General features: G+C 44.5%; 2 pseudogenes; both read right to left on the bottom strand.

Moving 5' to 3' along the window:
* Positions 1–5431: 5431 nt before the first annotated feature.
* LOC132581233 (N6-adenosine-methyltransferase TMT1A-like) overlaps positions 5432–21427 on the bottom strand; it is a 153725-nt pseudogene continuing 137729 nt past the window's right edge.
* On the bottom strand, positions 7893–7992 carry LOC132582026 (U6 spliceosomal RNA; annotated as a pseudogene).

Genomic DNA, 21427 nt, shown 5'->3' with positions numbered 1-21427 from the left:
AAATCAATTCTGGAATAAATTTGATGATGAGAGGGAAAAAAAGTGTAGTCCCTTTCAGTTGGATGCCTAATTCTCCAAATATCCGACAGATTGAAAGAATGAAAAACTTGAGCTAAGTCCTTATGACCATTCAAACCTTTAAGTTGAGAGCCTTTTTTGGCAGAGGAGAGTGAAGGACACGTTTGAGATCTGTCTAAAGAAGGATTGACAACGTAATTAAGATCTCCTCCCAAGATAATGGGACCTGTGTGAAAAGTCTGAAGTTGTGACAGGGTGTCTTCAATAAACACAATTTGCCCGTCATTTGGTGCGTATACCGATGCCAGGGTGTAAGAACTGCCATTAAAGATCCCATTAATAAAAATATACCAACCCCTAGGGTCAATTAAAGAACTTTCCAAAGTGAAGCGGACTGATTTACTTATCAAAATGGCCACTCCTCTTGCTTTGGAGGACCCGTAAGCCTGAAATTGATAAGCAAAAATTTTGATTGGAAGACCTCGGGCTGATTACCCTTAAGGTGAGTTTCTTGCAGAAAAATTATATCTGGTTTCTGACATGAAATAGCAGAGGAAACCCATTTTTTCTTAATTAAACTGTTTAGCCCATTACAATTTAAAGATAAGACTTTCAGATGACACTCAGCCATACTTAAAAGAGGAAATATACATGAATCTCAAAAATCTTACAATCCATAGCTTTTATCTGGAGCGCCACAAAGTTAACAAGAGACAAACCTTGTAGATCACATTTCAAAGTCCTAAGGACAAAATTCAAGTAAAAGAATTTAAACAAAAAAGCATAGTAATACTGTACAGTTACGCTGCCCAAAACATAAACAAAAATCAGCCACAACCAACTCCAGTGGTCTAGCATTTACAATCACTAGCCACTAACTCACCCACCAGCTCTGTTAACCCAAGATTGGGAAAACAACAAATATTTGCATAGAAAAATGAATTTGAAGCAGTAAGTCTCACAACTTGAGACACCGCAGAACTGACAGCAACTACCAAAAGGAGCTCTGTATAAAACCAAACAACTCCATTCTCCCCCCACCCCACCAAAAGTGATAATAAATAACAATATCAATTTCAACCCAGGGTAATTGTCCAGTAAAAGTTTAGCTTTAATGGAGCTGGATGCAAATCGAACTAGGATGTCCCTAGGCAGCGATGATTTTTGTCTGCGCACTGGACCAATTCTGTATGCAGCCTCCATGGCATAAAGGTCAGTTTCGGAAAAACCCATTGCTTTTGATAGCCAGGAGGATATAAGGGTTTTGAGGTCAGAGGGGGAGGCAGAATTCTCAGGGAGACCCCGACTTTTAACGTTCCCCATTTTCAGTTGATTTTCCAGTGCAATGATCTTATCAGTGGCCCATTCATCTCGTTTATAAAAATATAGCACATCCTCCTGTGACACACTCGCCATATTAAAAGAAGAGTCTGCTGTCTCTGCCACCTTCTCCAAAGATGTTTTAAATTCCACCATTTGGGCAGATAAAGGCTGGATCATGGCAGAGATTTTATCAGTCATGTTTTGTTCAAGTTTTTGAAAGGCTTCCATTACCTCCGAACGAAATGAGGCTAGCTCATCCGTTGTGGTTTTCCCGCCTTCTGCCGCCATCTTGCCTGCTGGGAAGTTTGTCTTTCTCGAGGCCTTAGCCTTGGATTTTTTGGGGAAATAATCCTTTACAGAGTTCTTTGTGTTTCTTTTTGGTCTGGATTTTTGACCATCTGTTGTTCCCATACTACTTTAAGAAAAAGAAAGGAAGTGAAAGCAACGCTGGGTGCTTTAATGAGTGGGGTTAGCGGGGGTAAGTACGGAGCTCTGTTTTCAGGCGTCCATCTCCTCCGCACGCGACACCACGCCCCACCCCTTTTAAATTCAAAACTATTTGGGAGCTCACCCAGGCAGTTCCCAACATAATTTCTTGTCTGGTCCCCAGTACCACCTTTAGATTCATTGCAACAGTACAAAAATGCATGTAGTCAGTGAGGAACCATGAGACTAGCATATCACTTTCATGGGGACAGGACATGGCTCAGTGGTAGATCACCTACTTGAAATGCAGAAAGTCCCAGGTTCAGTCCCTGGCATCTCCAGTTAAAAGTCTTAAAGGCCTCTACTTGAAACCCTGGAGAACCGATTTCAGTCACAATAATCAACACTGACCAAAGTGACCATAGGGACTGGACTTGTGCAGTGGGCAGTGGCCAATCTATTTGGGGCACCTGATTGGATAGCCATATCTGGCCAATGAGCGGACCTGGCTCGGGATATCTGATTGGGTTTCCAGGTAACAATGGGCAAGGGGGAGGCTCCAGGGTGACAATTAGGGCAAGGCATGGGTAGATGTATTGGGGTGGAAGTGATTAACAGGTTATCCAAACTTATCTAAAGGTGACAAGAGAGGACCAAATTGTTACCTAAGGTGACATCTGATCTATACAAAGAACTCTGCTTCTAGGTGAAGCTGTTCTTCCTTTCTTTTTTACATCTTTACTGGCACCATCCTTTGTCTAATGGCTAATACCATCCAGAGATGTAGAATGCTGCTGCAAAGCTGAGGCTTATAGCATCCACATAAGCCTTAGAAACGATGGGCAAAGTCCACTTCTTAGGGCAGATGTGTCCAAGTTAAAACTCCAGGCACCCTGGCAACCATACTGGTGATCACGATGTCCATGTGTATGAAAAGTAGGGGGGGGGGGCTTTTTCTTACACCTTCCCCCATATCTCAGAGTCAGCATGTTGTAGTGGTTTGGACTAGGATCTAAACCAGTGCTGGATTAAGCCCTGAGGAGGCCACAAGGCAGTCGAAATCTTGGAGCTCTCCTCACAAATTCTCAGAGTCTGAATGCCCGCCCCGCTGCCAACGGACCCCACTGCAGCCTTCTTAAAAGCCCCTTTTACTAAGTTGCGGGGGAGAGGCAGAGAGAGGCAAACTTGGTGACAACACCAGCAGCAGCCACACCAGGCAAGTCGAGCAAAGAGTAGCTCAGTTACTGGCTGCACCTGCAGGCTGGGGGGGGGGGGGGGGGCTGCAAGCAGGGGGAAAAGTCAGCCTGGGGCCCCTAAAGATGTGGGGGCCCATAGGCCAGTGCCTACTTGGCCTAATTGTTAATCCAGCTCTGATCTAAACTCAAGTTTGAATCTGCTGCTCTGCCATGGAAGCTTGCTGGGTGCTCCTGGGCAAGCCAGATTCTCAGTCTAACCAACCTTACAGTAAGGATAAAATGGAGGAGAGAACTATGTAAGCTTTTTCTGGTCCCCACAGAGAAGAAAGGTGGGATAAATCAAATATTTCAAAACTTCTTTAAAACAAATAAAGCTCTAGGGGGATATTAATTGAACTAAATGTACATTTAACGTTCCCCTTTTTATTAGAAAGCAGAATAAAAGTTTAACTGCAAAAAAAGAAAATGTTGGGGAGAGCAGGGCTTGTGATCTTGCCCACCACCAGCCACATTTTTCTGTGGACAGTTGGAACTGGCTTCCCCCCAGTTTCACTGAGAAGCCCCAGCCAGACAAAAATTAGCCAAATGCTCCCCCCTAGTGACAAAAGGTGTTATTACACATAGCTAGTCAGTTATATAAGTCCACATTTCTGTTCTCACTGGAGCCTCCCCCTCCGTCCAAAAAGCTACTGAGTTCAATTCATGTCAAAGGTTAGTCAATTAAAACACACACACTTTCCCCATAAGGGGAATAGTATTGTAGTGTAACAGAATTATACAGAAAGAGCACTCTGTGTTTAGGTAATAAGATTTTCTTTGCCTGTGACATTTACTTTACAGTAACTTTTGTCCCCCCCCCCCTTTATATTGTTTTCTTTATTGGATGTATTATACACTGTCTGAACTTCAGTGGTCTTTAACTGTAAAATCCAGTTTACATGATATATTATACTTTCCTTATTTCATTGTTCTTTAATTTGTGTAATCCAGTTTTATTGCAGTCATGCAGTGTACGTCTAACCCATGCTTGTGTGGGTTCTCTGGGGTTAAATGAAGAAAAGTCTTGAAAGATAAATTGATTTAAATAGAATTTCTTTAGCTCAAAACCCACCCACCATGTAAAAAAATACAGAGAAAAAAAGTTTATGCAGCTAAATACATAGGCTAAGTAGCCAGCCCATGAACATATATCTCTCTGGGTTCAATTTAAACAAATGGATCTTGCTTGCAAAATTTTGTGGTGAGCCAGTTCAGTTCCTCTTTCAGTCCAGCAAGGTGCTAAATTCATTCTGCTCACAAAAGGAAGTTCAGTTTCAACACACAGGACAATACAGTAACAGGATTATATTAATTTCCATCTTGAAAATTGTAGCTCTCCAATGACAATATAATTAAAACAGTATCAGTAGAAAAGTGCAAGAGTCCAGTAGCACTTTAAAGACTAATCTGTCGGTGTAGAAGGTGCTGCTGGACTTTCGCTCTTTTGTACTGCTACAGACAGACACAGCTACTATCTTGATCCAGCTATGGTACCAGTTATGTTCATTTAATCATCTCCTTTACAGATTTTTTTCATATACATCATTTCTAGCGACCTTACAGAAGATGAGAAGAGGCCAGGAAGTCTTATCCAGCTTCCCAGCAAAACAGGGCGATTCTCCTTGACCAATGAACTCTCAGTTCCATGATTCTCCTGTGTACTTGAGTGGCAGTGCAATTCTTAAAAGAGCTACACTCTTCTTGACTTCCCATTGACTTCAATTGACTAAGTCAATTGAGGTAAATGGGAAGTCAAGAAGAGTGTAGCTCTTTTTAGACTAAGTCAATTGAAGTAAATGGGAAGTCAAGAAGAGTGTAGCTCTTTTTAGAATTGCACTGCCAGTCAAGCAGGCAACTCTGCTTACCTTTTCACTGTAAAGCAGCCGGTTTCTGCAGGGAAACAAAGTCTTTTAAATACCTTACTAAAGACAGATGTTTAATTTAAACAAGGTTTCTTTGGTCCAAGTATGTCTTTGAACTGTGCATGTCATTTTGGACCTTGCTCCATGAGCAGAAGTGAAGGAATTATTATACTATAAAAGATGTAGCCCTTCTTTGTACCTTTAAAAGCTTATCTGTGCAATAAAACAAATTTAACCCAGTGATCAAAAGACCTTGTTATGTTAACCAATAGTTAGAATCAATGGAAGCAGTTATCCAGGACTGGACTGAATCTATAGGTGGCTAAGCCTGCAAGAAGACCTAGAATGCATGTTTTCCCTCCAAGGAGCTGGATGTGATTTGGGGTCAGGCCTAAGAATAGCAGGAAGAAGAATTTGCTCTAAGGCCAGGCCAGAGGAGGCTGTGTTGCTTGCCAATAAAAGACCTGAAATGCTGCACAGCCTGTTCCCCAGTTCCATATCACAAGCAGAATTTTGGTTGTTCCATATCACAAGCAGAATTTTGGTTGTTCCATATCACAAACAGAATAGAAGAAAACGTCTAACTTTATTGTGGCTTGGAAGGTCAGTAGTCGGTATTTCCCTTTGGCCTGGCAGTGATTCCTTTGCAAGCTGTCACAGTCATGTGAACCTACAGAAGATGCAAGAAAGATTTCCCTCATTATGGCATATTTCGGTTACCCTGCACATTTGATTCTTTAATCCCCTGAATAAACCAACCGTTTAATTTATGTGAACTGTGGGCCTAGTTGCTGCTTTCAGATGGAGATGCTGAGCAATCATTTCACAGCGTAACCAAGAATATGGGGACGTGTTGGGGTCCAGTTCAGTGGGGCATTTATGTGCCGCAGCTTCAGTTCAGAGAACTTAGCATTCTCCAGATCCTTCCACGTCTCTCTTATCAAGGAACAGCCATCTCCCAAATATTTCCAGGTAGGGTCATAGATTTGCTGCCAAAAGTAGCCCCAGCTGGATCGGTCAGCAGCCACATGCTCCATGAAATAGAATGCACCACCCTGTAAATGAATATATATATATATATTTAGAATAAAAATCTAAATAAAATAAAATAAAATGTTTTGTGCTCCAGGAAAATATGCATGAGAATAACAGTGCCACAATTTACCACTGAGGGAGATCAATGACTAACACAAAATGATTCCTAATTAACTTCAAAATGTAGTTTAGTGAGTATGAAACAGAGAACTTTGGGTTACATATGCTACCCAGAAGAGACCAGCACTCTGTTGCACATATTTTTTGTCCATAGGTGGCTACACTAAGAAACTATGGAGTGCCATCTTACAGGACACCACTGTAGATTAGATTAGATAATTTTATTTATATCCCGCCCTCCCCGCCGGAGCAGGCTCAGGGCGGCTAACAACATCATTCAAATTACCATTATACAAAAGACAAAGTTACATTTAACATTAAACATTAACATTAAGATTCTGATAAGTTTAAAATTAATTAATTAAATTAATAAAAGTGCTAATGCTATTTGTTCTTTATGATGGCGGTATCATGTAGTGCAATCAGGCAGGAAATAATATGGCAGTAATAGCATTGGAACACTGTGTTGCTGACATGTGTCCCTGTGTGTGGGGGGGAAATGGGTGGGTCATACAGAGTTATTCCTTAATTAAATACCTGCTCCTCCCCAAACCAAAATCTATACAAATCTTGGAAGAATTTTCCTCAGGTTTTTTTTGTACTGGGGACACCTGGATCTTTCTTTTGTATTATCTGGGTTTAATCCAAGTCACATGACCAAAGCAGTCTGCGGGTGGAGAGAATATGAAATATTAGAACAGTGATAGTCAGTGTAGTACTACGGTGCCCACCTGTGTGTTTCCTGGTGCCCACTTGCTCTTCCACAAAGCAGTCAATCTTAACTTTCCTAGACTTCATAACAGAAGGAGGTGGTGGTTCAGAAGAACTCACAAAGAAAGCATCACCTTTATGTCTGCATCTGCAAGGAACACCAATTTGGAAACAACTGCCTCAATTGTAGGAGGATGTTGGCTTGATACCTGCCAACATTTTGTGAAACTTTCAAATGCTTTCTGCTTGACCCAAACCTGAATGGCAGCCATTGGGTGAGTGGTTCCCACCAGCAGCTATTTTGTTCTGGTGCTCACTGTTTCCAAAATTCCCAAAGTGCTCACAGGTTCAACATGATTAGAAGCCCTTATATTAGATGCCCTATGATCCTCCATCTGCAGTCTAAAATCATAGAGTTGGAAGGGACCCCAGTGTCATCTAGTTCAACCCCCTGGTATAGTAAAATGGTATAGTTCATTTTACCTCCACTTTTCCTGCTTGGTTGAATTAGCTTTAAGCAAAGTTTTCAAGTGCTGAAAGGCAAAAACACCACAAAGGGCAGGATCAATCTACCCACAGGTGGGCCCAGAGAACTAAAGAGGTAGGACAATAGGGGTCAAAGGGTACAACAAGAAATACATTATTTTGCTAAAATGAACAGCTTGTGGGTGTGTGATGGACTACACATAAAACAGGTTCCCTAGTGCAGCTATTTCAGGGAACTGGGAGGTAAAGAGTTAACACCTTACTGTAATTTGACAGGCTGTGTGCAAACCCTGCCCCCATTGCTCCATGCCAGCTGAGGAGAACTTTGAGAGCAGAGGAAAAGGGGCCTTTTTTGTCTATCTTTGGTGAGTCAGTAGCCAGACAGTTGGAGTGTCTGTCAGAGAGAATTAGACAAAGTCACTTTGAAAGTAAAGGGACAAAACTCCTTGCCGTTACTGTTTACTACAAAATCTGAGGAAAAGTTCAAAATAATAACTTTTAGTCTAAATGCCAGCCAAGCTGAAAACCGGCTGTTTACAGTGTCAAAACCTGAGGAACAGGTTTGGAAGAAAGATTGGTCGGTAGGTTGAAATGGCCAGTCTAGCCAAACAGAAAAGAAATTTTGCTTGTAGTAAATTGAGAATATTTCCTTCTTAGTTATTCAATTCAACTCTGAAAGGACCCCTGGTTTGTGTAAAAGAAAACAGTCTTAGCACAGGGGCCATGCTAACCTTCTCTGTATCGTTCCAATTATAGTATAGGTGCTGCTGAAGCAAGCGTGGCGACTGAGCTTCAGGCCGGTTGCATCCCTCCTATGCTATTCCTGCGGAAGATTAATGACTACTCTCAGAAAACATAGCCAATTTTGGAAAGAACATCTAAGTCAAGTATGGGAAGAACTAGAGCAAAGAAAGGTGCTAAAACCCCTCCCTATAGACCTCTTAGAAAGGGTAATATTGTCTTAGAAGAATCTAGAGATTCTGACTTGGAGACTTCTCTGTTAGAGGAAATGGCAGCGGGAGGGAGTAACCCTCCCCAAAGTGAACAGACTGAGATACTGCATGCCCTAACAGATAAAGAATGAAATTAAGAATGATATAAGGTCTCTTAGTGGAGAGGTTGTACAGTCAAAAAGGGAACTTGGACTTCTTAAACAGTCAGTTGAACCAATTAACAAGAAATTGGATGAACTTACTGCAACATTGAAAACAACTGATAAGAAAGCTGAATCTGCATATCAGATGGCAAAAAAGACAGCAGAGGATTTGAAACACTTTAAGGATTCTGAGACCTGGGCCAAAAATCAGATCATACCTCAGGAGTTAAAATTGAGAGAAAGAAAGGTCAAGCTTCATGGAATTTCTGTAAATTCTGGAGACGGAAAACCTTATTACAGCTTTAAATAGATGGCTGAGTCAGATTCTTCTCACAGAAGGAGAAGCAGAGCCTTTCCAAGAGATTGTCACCTCTGCCTTCCGATTAAACATTTCCAAAAAGGCTCCTGATAACATTTCCCCAGATATTGTTGTTGAATTTAAACAACTACAGATGAAGAACAAACTTTTTAAAATCTCCAGGGAAAAACAGGGACTGTGCCTTGAAGAAACGATAGTTTTTTTTATCTCCTGATATTGCAGCTGAAGTACGTAATTAATGCAAGGAGGAGACTGAGAGAAACAATGAAGATTGTACGTGATAAAGGAATTCAGTATAGATAGTTACCAATAGGCCATCTAGTGGTCAATATGGAAAATCAAACATTTACTGCATATAATGAGGCATCAGGCAAGAAACTGGGGGGGTGGTGGGGGGTGGGCTCCCTCTGGGAATCCTACCCCCCCAGGGAAAGTGCATGCGCAATACATAGCCTCTCCTCTCCCGGTGTAGTGAACGCCGCGTGGTCACTGTCTGGCTATGCCTGGCAGATGGTCACTGCAATGGCCTCTCCTGCATTACTGCATCCGTAGCAACACCTTCTCGCTGGTCCCCCCCGTTTTCACAGAGCTTGCTACGTCATGGTGCGACCGAATTGTCCGGCGGTATAACCGGATGGGCAGGCTGGGCCCACCAACTTCGTCAGCCTAAGAGAAGGAAAACTCTAACATCAAACCCGGGCAGATAGAGCTCGTTAATGTAACACCTACCACCTGGAGGACTCACTGCCGGCGTCCCGGCTTACTGGGCCATGGCAGATGACCCCCAGGTGAAAGGGTGGAGCCAGTACCGCGCACACTGCGCTTCACCTAAAAAATTCCTCTGCGCAGGCCTGAAGGGCATATCCACACACACAACCCACAACGCATCAAGTCCTGCAGCGATAGGCAAGGGGCGAAACGGCAGGTGGAAGGTGCCACTGGAAGCCGCAGTCCCGATCCTGCATGTAGGCGGTTCAGGATATTGGTCGCCTGATGCTGACCCGGAGACGAAAGCATCTTTCGGCAGCACCCTGAACGACCAAGCAGCCTTATCTAGGGACAGCACTGCTTGCTCCACACGGAGAGGGGCCTAGAAAAGGTGGCCTAAACAAAGCTTGTCTCCCCCACCCCAGTTGGCTAGCCGCGGTCAACGGGCATCCTTACTTGCGGTCGAAAAATAACAACAAAGAAAAGGCATGCACCTGCCTCACAAAGTGTGCAAAGACTAAAGCTTGCGTGTTGGAACATCAGAACCATGCTTGACACAGTAGGCAGTGGTCGCCCTGAACGACGCTCTGCTCTAGTTGCCCACGAACTTCTCAGGTTGAATATCGACATAGCAGCTCTCAGTGAGGTCCGTTTCCCTGAGGAAGGTAGTCTTCAAGAACACGGTGCTGGCTATACCCTCTACTGGTCGGGTAAGTCAAAGGCTGAGAGCCGCCTTTCTGGCGTTGGCTTCATGGTCAGGAACTCCATTGCCTCCAAACTCGAAAACCTTCCAACAGGTCACTCAGATCGCATCATGTCCATGCGCCTCCCACTTCAAAACAAGCAGCATGCAACACTCTTCAGTGTGTATGCCCCAACCCTTCAAGCAGATCCTGCAGAAAAGAACAAGTTCTATGCTGATCTACGCAACCTCGTACGGAAGACCCCTACAGAGGACAAGGTGATCATCCTTGGCGACTTCAATGCCAGAGTAGGTAAAGACTCGGAAGCCTGGAAATGAGTACTTGGCAAACACGGCATTGGCAACTGCAATGACAACGGGCGCCTCCTGCTAGAATTCTGCATGGAGCACCAGCTCACCATCACCAACACTATCTTCCAGCAGAAGAACAGTCTGAAGACAACCTGGATGCACCCACGGTCCAAGCATTGGCACCTTATCGACTACATTCTGGTGCGCCAGAGAGACCTTCGAGATGCCTTACACACCCGAGTAATGCCCAGCGCAGAATGTCATACGGATCATCGTCTTGTACGCTGCAATCTCCGTCTTCACTTTAAACCCACACCCAGGAGAGGAGGTATCCCTCGGAGGAAGTTTCAGGTTGGCAGCCTCCAGTCAGCCGAAGTTAAAGCTGCCTTCCAGGCAAAACTCCAGTCAAGAATTGAGGACCTCAGTTGCCCCACAGACCCTTCTCCAGAAGCACTCTGGGAACACCTAAAAACTACCGTCCTGCAGATCTCTGAAGAAGTCCTCGGGTTCTCCACAAGGAAGAACAAGGACTGGTTTGATGAGAACAATCAAGAGATCCAAGAATTACTGGCAAAAAAGAGATCTGCCTACCAAGCACATCTTGCTCAGCCCTCCTGTCCTGGGAAAAAAGCAACCTTTCGCGCTGCATGTAGCAACCTCCAGCGCAAGCTTCGAGACATTCAGAACGAGTGGTGGACCAAGCTTGCAGAGAGAACCCAGCTGTGTGCAGACACTGGTGATTTAAGAGGGTTCTAGGAAGCCCTGAAGGCAGTATATGGTCCATCATATCAGGTTCAGAGTCCCTTGCATAGTGCAGACGGCCAAGTGCTCCTCACAGACAAGGCATCCATACTGAACCGGTGGTCGGAGTATTTTCAGGTTCTCTTCAGTGCCAACCGCGTAGTTCAAGATTCAGCAATCCACCTCACCCCACTTCAACCGGTGAAAACAGAGTTGGATGAGATCCCCACCCTAGAAGAGACTGTTAAAGCCATCAAGCAACTGAAAAGTGGCAAGGCAGCAGGAGTTGATGGAATTCCACCAGAGATCTGGAAGCATGGGGGCACAGTACTACATAGCTCACTTCACAAAGTACTTGTCACCTGCTGGGAACAAGGCAAATTACCACAGGACTTTCGCGATGCAATCATCATCACCCTATACAAGAACAAAGGGGAAAAGTCAGACTGCTCCAACTACCGGGGGATAACCCTGCTCTCCATCGCAGGCAAAATCCTTGCCAGAATACTCCTGAACAGACTGGTGCCCACCATTGCAGAAGAACTCCTCCCAGAGAGCCAGTGCGGCTTCAGAGCTAACAGGAGCACCACCGACATGGTATTTGTTCTCAGGCAGCTCCAAGAGAAATGCAGGGAACAGAACAAGGGTCTGTATGTGACTTTTGTCGACCTTACCAAAGCTTTCGATACCGTTAGCAGGAAAGGCCTGTGGCAAATCTTGGAACGTTTAGGATGTCCCCCAAGGTTCCTCAGCATGATCATCCAGCTACACGAAGACCAGCGAGGCCAAGTCAGACACTGCAACGACCTCTCGGAGCCCTTCCCAATAGGCACAGGTGTAAAGCAAGGCTGCGTTCTCGCGCCAACTCTCTTTACGATCTTCTTTAGCATGATGCTTCAAAGAGCCGCAGTAGATCTAGATGAGGACGATGGTGTATACATCCGCTATCGCACCGATGGCAGCCTGTTCAACCTGAGGCGACTAAAGGCACACTCCAAGACAATGGAAAAACTCACCCGAGAGCTACTGTTTGCTGATGATGCTGCACTCGTCTCCCACTCGGTATCAGCTCTGCAGCATATGACGTCCTGCTTTGCAGAGGCTGCCAAGCTATTCGGCCTAGAAGTTAGTCTGAAGAAGACAGAAGTTCTCCACCAGCCTGCACCCCAGGAAGATTATCACCCTCCCTGCATCACTGTGGGTGAATCAGTTCTGAAGACAGTCCAGCAGTTCAGCTACCTGGGGTGCATCATCTCCTCAGATGCCAAGATCGACAAGGAGATTGACAACAGGCTGGCAAAGGCAAACCGTGCATTTGGCCAACTGCACAAAAGAGTGTGGAGCAACAAGCATCTGAAAAAAGGCACAAAGATCAATGTTTACAAAGCGGTTGTGATGACAACCCTCATCTATGGCTCCGAATCGTGGGTTTTATACCGTCATCACCTGCGACTCCTTGAGCGCTTTCATCAGCGCTGCCTTCGCACCATCCTCAACATCCACTGGAGTGACTTTGTGACCAACACTGAAGTCCTCAAGCGGGCAGAGGTTACCAGCATCGAGGCACTGCTGTTGAAGACGCAGCTGCGCTGGGCAGGGCATATTTCTAGGATGGAAAACCACCGCCTTCCCAAGATTGCCCTGTATGGCGAACTCTCCACCGGCCATCGAAATAGAGGGGCACCAAAGAAGAGGTACAAGGACTCCTTGAAGAAATCCCTTAGCACCTGTCACATCAACCATCACCAGTGGTCTGACCTAGCCTCAGATCGCAAAGCATGGAGGCACACCATCCACCAGGCTGTCTCTTCCTTTGAGAACACACGCATAGCTGGTCTTGAGGACAAAAGGAGATTGAGGAAGAATCGCACTGCTACAGGACCAACCCTAAATCAGACTTTTCCCTGCAGCCGCTGTGGCCGGACCTGCCTGTCCCACATTGGTCTTGTCAGCCACCAGCGAGCCTGCAGCAAACATGGACTATTGCACCCTTCTTAAATCTTTGTTCGCGAAGCCAAGCCGAGAGAGGCAAGAAACTAATAGACAGTGTAATTAAACAAAAAACTGGAAGTGTTTGAATTGGGAAATTATGTTTTTTTGAAGAGTAGTTGAGAGTAATTAATAGGAGAATGACCCTTGGATACTCACCATGATGGGTCCTTCTCTGAGGTCAGGAGGCCATCTTGTGGGTGATTCCCATCCTATTTGTAGGGAGGCAGGACTTGAAAAAGTTCCTTCCTGTTCCTGCTGGAAGTCACCCTCAAGCCAGTTCGGTAACTCCAAAGAGCAGTAGTATGAAAAGTAAGGAAACACTGAAAAGATACTTGTGAAAACACAACATATAACTCTGCGAATGCAATACCAACCAACTAACATAATAGGTAGTAAAACATTTACGTAACAGATGGAAAGATACCACCATATGCCGAAGTTCTATAACTATTCAGCTACCCTGAATATATATAATGTAACTGGAGATCCGATGATGGCAGCCAGGGTGGGCCAAGATGGCCTCCTCACCTCAGAGAAGAAGGACCCCTCATGGTGAGTATCCAACGGTCGTTCTCCCTTTGAGGCAGAGGTAATCTTGTGGGACCTCCAAAAAGCACTGTCCCTATGAGACGGGTGGGTACATGCCATCATTGCTCTCCAGAACGTGCTGAAGAATCTTGCGTCCAAACACTGCATCTGCTGAAGTGTATGAATCAATTTTATAATGTCTGATGAAAGTGGATACAGAAGACCAGGTCACTGCTCTGCAAATTTCTTCTAAGGATGATCTGTTTGTCAATGCTGCATTGGTGGCGGCGCTCCGAACTGAATCTGCCATTATTTCCACCGGTATTGCAGCCCCTTGAGCCTTGTGAGCTTCCCTAATACAAAGTCTCATGCACCTATTGATTGCTGTTTTAGACATTCCTTTTCCTTTGTGAGGGGGGACGAAATTGATTAACAGAGTATCTGTTTGGTGAAAATCCTGAGTGGAATGATGTAACATTTTAGTGCCCTTCTAACGTCTAGGGTGTGCCATATCCTTTTCCTTGGGTGTCTGGGATCTGGGCAGAAAGACGGCAGACATATCTCCTGAGATCTGTGAAAGGATGAATTGACCTTAGGAGTAAACGCTGGATCCATCTGAAGAACCTCTTTTTCTTTATGAAAAATGCAAAGGTCCTTCCTTATAGAAAGAGCCCCCAGTTCCAAGACGCTACGAGCTGATGTCATTGCCACCAAGAATAGGACCTTCATGCGGAGGAGAATCATCAAAATGTCAATAGGATGTTTGGTAAGTGCTAAGAGTACCACATTGAGCCTCCATGTAGGGAATCTATGTAGCTGGTGTGGCTGAGAAAGAGAAACCCCCCGAAGGAAATGATGTGCGGATGACATGTAATGCTGACCCTATCAACCTTTGGTAAGACTGTAGCCAGAGCTGCGACTTGTCTCCTGAGGGTTGCCGCCTTGAGGCCTGTCTTAAGATCATCCTGCAGAAATTGTAGTGCAGATAACATCTTTGGACAAACTGGATCGATCTTTCTGCGGCACCATCTTACAAAGGCCTTCCAGGTTGTATTGTAAATCCTAACAACAGATGGCTTCCTAGACACAAGGATAGTCTTGGTTACCTGAGGTGAGTAGCCTAATCATAACAGTTTTGCCCTTTCAACCTCCAGGCGGTCAATTTGAACCAGTCTGGTCATGGATGAAGAACTGGGCCTTGGTGTAACATGTCTGCTGAGACCGGGAGCTGCTGAGGTTGTTTCACCAAGAGTTCCATGAGAGCTGCAAACCAAGGTCATCTTGGTCAGTATGGGGCTATCAGGATTAGGTCTGCCCTGAGAAACCAAACTCATCTGATCAGGCATGGAAGAAGAAGCAATGGTAGAAAGGCATACAGCAGCTCCTTTGGCCATGGAGCTGTCATGGCATCTGTTGCTTCTGCCCCTGGATGAAAATACCTGGTGTAAAAGCGATCCAGCTTTTAGTTCCTGGGGAGCGTGAACAGATCCACCTTGGGTTGACCCAACTGAGCTACTGTCCACTGGAATAAACGATTGTTGATGGACCATTCCCCCTGCCTGATCTACTGGCGACTCAACCAGTCCTCTTGGATGCTTAGAGTTCCCTTTACATGCTCAGCTCTGAGAGAGACTAGATGGTTCTCCGCCCAAGTGAATAGTTGAAATGCTTTCTTGATCCCCCCCTGCTTGTTTATGTATGCCTTGGTGGTAATATTGTCTGTTCGTATCAGGACATGGGCACTGAGTACTTCCACTGCAAAGTGGAGTAGTGCCAAGCACACTGCCCTGAGTTCCAGAAGATTTATGGGAAGTTTGGATTCCTGTGGAGACCAAAGTCCCTGAACTGGAACCTCCCGACAGGTTGTCCCCCAGGCTGAAAGGCTGGCATCTGTGAAAATTTGGACAAATTCCTGAATCCAAAACTGTTTCCCCTGTGTCAAGTTGAAGACTTTGGTCCACCAATGTATACTGTTCTTGACCACTAATGGTACCCGAAGGGATAAATTGATCTTTTTGGAGATTTGTGACAGGGATGGACAGAGAAAATTTTGCAAAGCTCTTGCATGGAGGCGACTCCACTGGACTACCTCTAGGGTCGATATCATTAGACCCTGGAGTGATGCTAGAAATAGTAGGAAAGATTCCCTGGTCCCTAGGATCGCAGCAGCCGCCTCTTTGATCCTTTGCACCTTTGCCTGGGGCAGGTACAACCAGTGAGTGGATGTGTCTATGATCACTCCCAGGTGTTCTATGCTGTGAGAGGGTATCAGAGAGATCTTTTGCTTGTTCACCACAAATTCGAAACGTTGGAGCAGCTGAATGGTTGAGGTAGTGAGATGACAAGCCTCCTCCTCTGACGGTGAATGAATCAATTTATCATCTAAGTAAGGATGGACGTGAATCCCTAGTTCCCTGAGAAGGACCACCAAGTTGACCAGAATCTTGGTAAACACTCGTGGGGACGATGCTAGGCTGAATGGCAGTGCTCTGAATTGAAAATGCTGTTTGTTGTAGCAGAACCGAAGGTAACATCTGTGTCCCTGATACATGGGAACATGTAAGTATGTTTCTGTCAAGTCCACTGATGTTAGAAGCTCTCGCGGTTGTAAAGCCTCTCTGCTATCGATTTGAGAGTCTCCATTCTGAAGGTTTTGGCTGCTACAAACTTGTTGAGAAATTTCAAATCCAAAATGGCACGCCATTCTCCCGATCTCTTCGGTACTGTAAACAGGATGGAGTAAACCCCTCTGTGTCTCTCTGTGTTCGGGACCGGTTCGATTGCTCCAATGTTTAGAAGATGCTGAATCACATTGAGCATTCATTGCTTCTTTGCTGTGAAATGGAGACAGAACAAATCGGGAAGGGGGTAAATGTTGGAAGTCTATCTTGTAACCATCTGACGCAATCTCCTCGGCCCAGGCATCTACTGGTGAGTTCTGCCACTGATCTGCGAAAAGGAGAAGACGTGTGCCGATGGGAGGAGTGGGATAGTCATGCTTTGGAACCTTTTCCTTCTCTGTCAGGCTTGTTTTGTTGCTTTGTGCCTGACCTGTTGAACTTATTGAAGCCCTGTCTATGAAAGGGCTGCTTACCCGAATTCCAGTTGGTTCTTCTGTTTTCCTGGCGAAAGCGAGGAAGAGTGTGCTGAGATCAAAAGGAAGATTGGTAGTTTTGTTTATGATTTTGGCGATGTATGAACTTAGGCATATACTTCTTCTTATCACTGGACTCCACTAAAATCTTGTCTAGAGCTTCACCAAACAGTAGATCTCCATAGGCTAATACAATATTCTTTGATTGTGAATCTGCTGACCAGGCTCTTAGCCAAACAGTCCGCCTCACTGCGGTGGAAGAAGCTACAGATCCTGAAGCAAATACCATAGAGTCCAGGGTGGAATCTGCCAAAAAAGAAGCAGCTTTTAAAATGCGTTGTGCGCCCTCCACCACGCGGTGCTGATCCTCTGGTATCATACCTATGAGCTTTCTCAACCACACAATGGAAGCCCTTGCCACTGTAGAGCTGATTGCTGATGCTGTCACAATCATCGCTGAAGCCTCTTGTGACCTCCATAGGGCTACATCAGCCTTTTTTTCAAGGTTATTCTTCAAAGCTCCTTGGCCATCCTCTGAGACCAGTACCTGATTGTGAAGGGCTAAGATGGGGATGTCCACCAAAGGAACCTGCAACAACTCATTAGTGAAAGAGTACAGTTTATACAGTTCTTTTTATGAACCCAGGGTATTGTTTATTAGCATAAGGTCTCTTCCACTCTGCCCTCAGTTGTCTTTGGAAAAATGGAGGAGATGATTTGGCAAAAGCGGCTTTCTTAGGGAAAAATTCTACGTCTCCCTCCTTATGCTTAAGCTTATGCTTTACCTGAATGTCCTCCTCCTCTTCCACATTGGGGTCATCATGTAAATCTAAAGCCACCAGTGATTTACACAAGAGGACATTTTGATCCTCAGCCTTAAAAAATCTCTGGGATGGCTCCTGGACCTCAATGTCCACAGTCTCCTCCTCAGAGAATTCTTTGAGAATCAGTTTGGTGTAGTGGTTAAGTGTGCAGACTCTTATCTGGGAGAACTGGTTCCCCACTCCTCCACTTGCAGCTGCTGCAATGGCCTTGGGTCAGCCATAGCTCTGGGCAAAGGTTGTCCTTGAAAGGGCAGCAGCCCCACCCACCTCACAGGGTGTCTGTTGAGGGGGAGGAAGGTAAAGGAGATTGTGAGCCGCTCTGAGATTCTGAGATCTGGAGTGGAGGGCAGGATATAAATCCAATATCTTCTTCTCCTTCTTCTAACTAGTGTGAGTTGGGGTTGCCAAGTCCAATTCAAGAAATATCTGGGGACTTTGGGGTTGGAGCCAGGAAAGTTTGGAGTTGGAGCCAGGAGACATTGGTGGTGGAGCCAGGAGAAAGGTTGTGACAAGCATAATTAAACTCCAAAGGGAGTTCTGATTTAAACACATCACATTTAAAGGGCCCGCACACCTTTCAAATTTCACCTTTCATTGGAAATAATGGGTAGGTGCACCTTCTTTTGGGGCTCATAGAATTGGACCCCTCAGTCCAATCTTTTTGAAATTTGGAGAGTCTTTTGAGGAGAGGTGTTGGATGCTGTGCAGAAAATTTGGTGTCTCTACCTCAAAAAAACAGCCCCCCCAAGCCCCAGATACCTGCAGATCAATTCTACATTATTCCCTATGGGAATTGGTCTCCATGGGAAATAAGGAGTGCCCAGCAGACATCCCTCCGCCCTGCTTTCTGATGACCCTGAAGTGGGAGGAGGGCCTCCAAACCAGGGGACCCCCTGCTCCCACCTGGGGATTGGCAACCCTAATGTAAGTTCAGTAAGATTGATTTAAATAAGGAAGTATCTGGGGAAAATTCATCCTACACAATAGGGGGAAAGGTTGTGCAATTTGATCATGAATGATTTACAGTAGTTGAAAGTTTCAACTGTACAGCAGAGTTTCCTTCTCACGTGGCATGTCATGGCTACGGGCTTTTAAATTAGGTCAAACAGCCAGGGAGCAGAACCAATTCAGTGTATTTCTGCAAATCAAAAATTATGCATAAGTAGATACAAAAATATGCAAAAATGGGGATAACGTTTTGAGGAGAGGGTCTACCATGTAATTTTTGACCTTTTGTGGTAGTGAAATCACAACATGTTATGGAATACCTGCAGGGCTTTTTTGTAGAAAAAGCCCTGCAGGAACTTATTTGCATATTAGGCCACACCCCTGACACCACCATTGTTTCACACAGGACTTTTTGCAGGAAAAAAGCCCAGCATGAACTCATTTGCATATCAGATCACACCCCCTGACACTAAGCCAGCTGGAACTGTGTTCCTGTGTGTTCCTGCTCAAAAAAAGCCCTGGATACCTGTATTTTTGTTGTAAATTTAAGGATTAAAACCTATGCCAAAATTCCAAATTACATGTTATTTTTTTCCCAGGCTTGCTTAGTAAACCTGCATTCTGGAAGGTATACAGGTGTGAACAGTCAACAAACTTGAGAGTTGGCCACACAATTGCATAATAAAAGCTCTACCCTGATTCCACCTGTGTTGCACTAGATGGACCACCATAAACATGTTGGAAGTAAATCCCACCGAAGTTCAGCATTCTTGATAGCCTGGTTAAATAGGCTTATAACTATAGCTTCAGGCAAGGATGTTAAGTGACATTTAATGGCAAACTCCACTTGAATATATGGCTATTGCTTCCAGGTAGAGAGGTATTTTAAGAGCCCTGTGGCACAGAGTGGTAAAGCTGCAGTACTACAGTCCTAAGCTCTGCTCACGACTTGAGTTCGATCCTGGCAGAAGCTGAGTTCAGGTAGCTGGCTCCAGGTTGACACAGCCTTCCATCCTTTTGAGGTTGGTAAAATGAGTACCCAACTTGCTGGGGGGAAAGTGTAGATGACTGAGGAAGGCAATGGGCAAACCACCCTGGGCAACGTCACCCCAGAGTCGGAAATGACTGGTGCTTGCACAAAGGACTACCTTTACCTTTTTAGAGAGGTATTTAGAACAGATGTATATATCGGAATCAAAAATCAGGGAGGAAGATTTGTGGTGAAAGCCATGCATTCTGTGAGTGTCAGAACACAGGAAAACAAGGCTGCTGCCAAAAATGTCAAATAATTTATTTGACATGGGAATAACCTATCTTCTTCCATTCGGAGATGCATATTTCAATATGCACAATATTCTGACAACATCATTGTTTCTCCACTCCAATTCCGGGTGTTAACAAATGTTTGTGGGGGTGGAGAAAGTCCCAATGTAATGATATCAGGAAACAAGGTAAGTTGAACTATGCTTATGGGAATGGAACATTACATGTGGCTGTGATCTGCAGTAGCATCTTAGTGTTTCAGATAATATCTAGATCCATACTCAAATGTTTAGGTTTTGGCAAATTTGTCCTCCTCCATTTGTCATTTTGGTATCTTTTTCTCAAATATGCTGCACTTCCTATGTGATTTTTGTTGACAGTTTTTAGACAGAAACATGGTTGTGTGAGAGACTTCTTAATTTATAAAAAGTGAAATTCTTCAAAAAGACACTCAAATCTCATAGAATTTTTCTGAGAAGAAATTGGTTAGAGTAATAGCAAAGATAGGTAATTTCAGTCAAGTTTGCAGAACCAGCAGTTTTTATGCCCAAATCCAATAGCCTAATTGTTTTTGCGGGGATGGGGAGTCTGTTCTTCTCAAGTGTAAAAAGAAATTTGGTAAATAGATTTCAGAGAGGAGTGATACAGGACACAGAGAGTGAGAGAGATGTATTTTCACTAACTGTCACCCTGAGTAGGTACTACTAGACAAAATGCAAAGGGTTCTAGTAAAAAATTCAACAGTATTTTTTCCTTCAATTTCTCATATTTTGTACATTCTTTCCCCCCATACGGTGAAAATATTAGATAAGTCTGATGTTTAAACCCCCCCCCCCAAAAAAAGCATGTGCTAAAGTTCAGTGGGATTTCTGATGCACCTCTGGAAGTCTGGTGGACAATTCTGTGTCCTCTTGTGGATTAAACATTGACTGGAGAAAGGGAAACCAAGAGCAGGAATAAATGGGTGGTTCACACAATAGAAGTGAGTAATGGAATGCGTCCCACAAGGATTGGTATAGGCTGTGGCTGCAGCAATTTAATTTATACATAAATGATTTGGGGATCAGCAGTATATTAGCCAAATTTGCAGTTGATACCAAATTATTCACAATGGTAGAACAAAACTTGAGTCCAGTGGCAAGGTATGAGCTTTCCTGTGCACACATACTTCCTTAGATACAACTTGACTCAAACTTTATTCTATTGCTTCAAACCAACATGGTTGTGCACCTGGATCTATATTTAGGATGGTGAAAATCAAGGCAGATTGTGAAGAGTTCTAGGAAGGAGGCTCTCTCTAAATTGGGTGAATAGGCAATTTATGTGAAGGTGATGCACCCCAGAACAAATAAAAATCCTAACTTTAAACAGAAGCTGATGGGGCCTGAAGTGGCAGAGTCTGAGACTGAAGGAGATCTTGGAGAAGTAGCTCAATGAAAAGAGACATTGAGAGGTGGTTTGCCATTGCCTGCCTCAGCATAGCAACCCCTGGAGTTACTTGGTGGTCTCCCACCATCCAAGTACTAATTGGGAATGACCCTGCTTAGCTTCTGAGATCTGATGAATCCTGGCTAAATTGGGCTATGCAGATCAGGGCATATTAATTATTACACCTAGTCAATTCTTGTTATCGTTTTCAGCTTCTAGTCTGGCTGTTTCTATTCTGGTACTTTATTTCTATTCTGGTAATTTGCATGTTTCCCA

This window comes from Heteronotia binoei, chromosome 13 (assembly GCF_032191835.1).
Source record: "Heteronotia binoei isolate CCM8104 ecotype False Entrance Well chromosome 13, APGP_CSIRO_Hbin_v1, whole genome shotgun sequence".
In the NCBI taxonomy this organism is placed as follows: Eukaryota; Metazoa; Chordata; class Lepidosauria; order Squamata; family Gekkonidae; genus Heteronotia; species Heteronotia binoei.
This window is presented reverse-complemented; position numbering and strand designations above follow the sequence as displayed.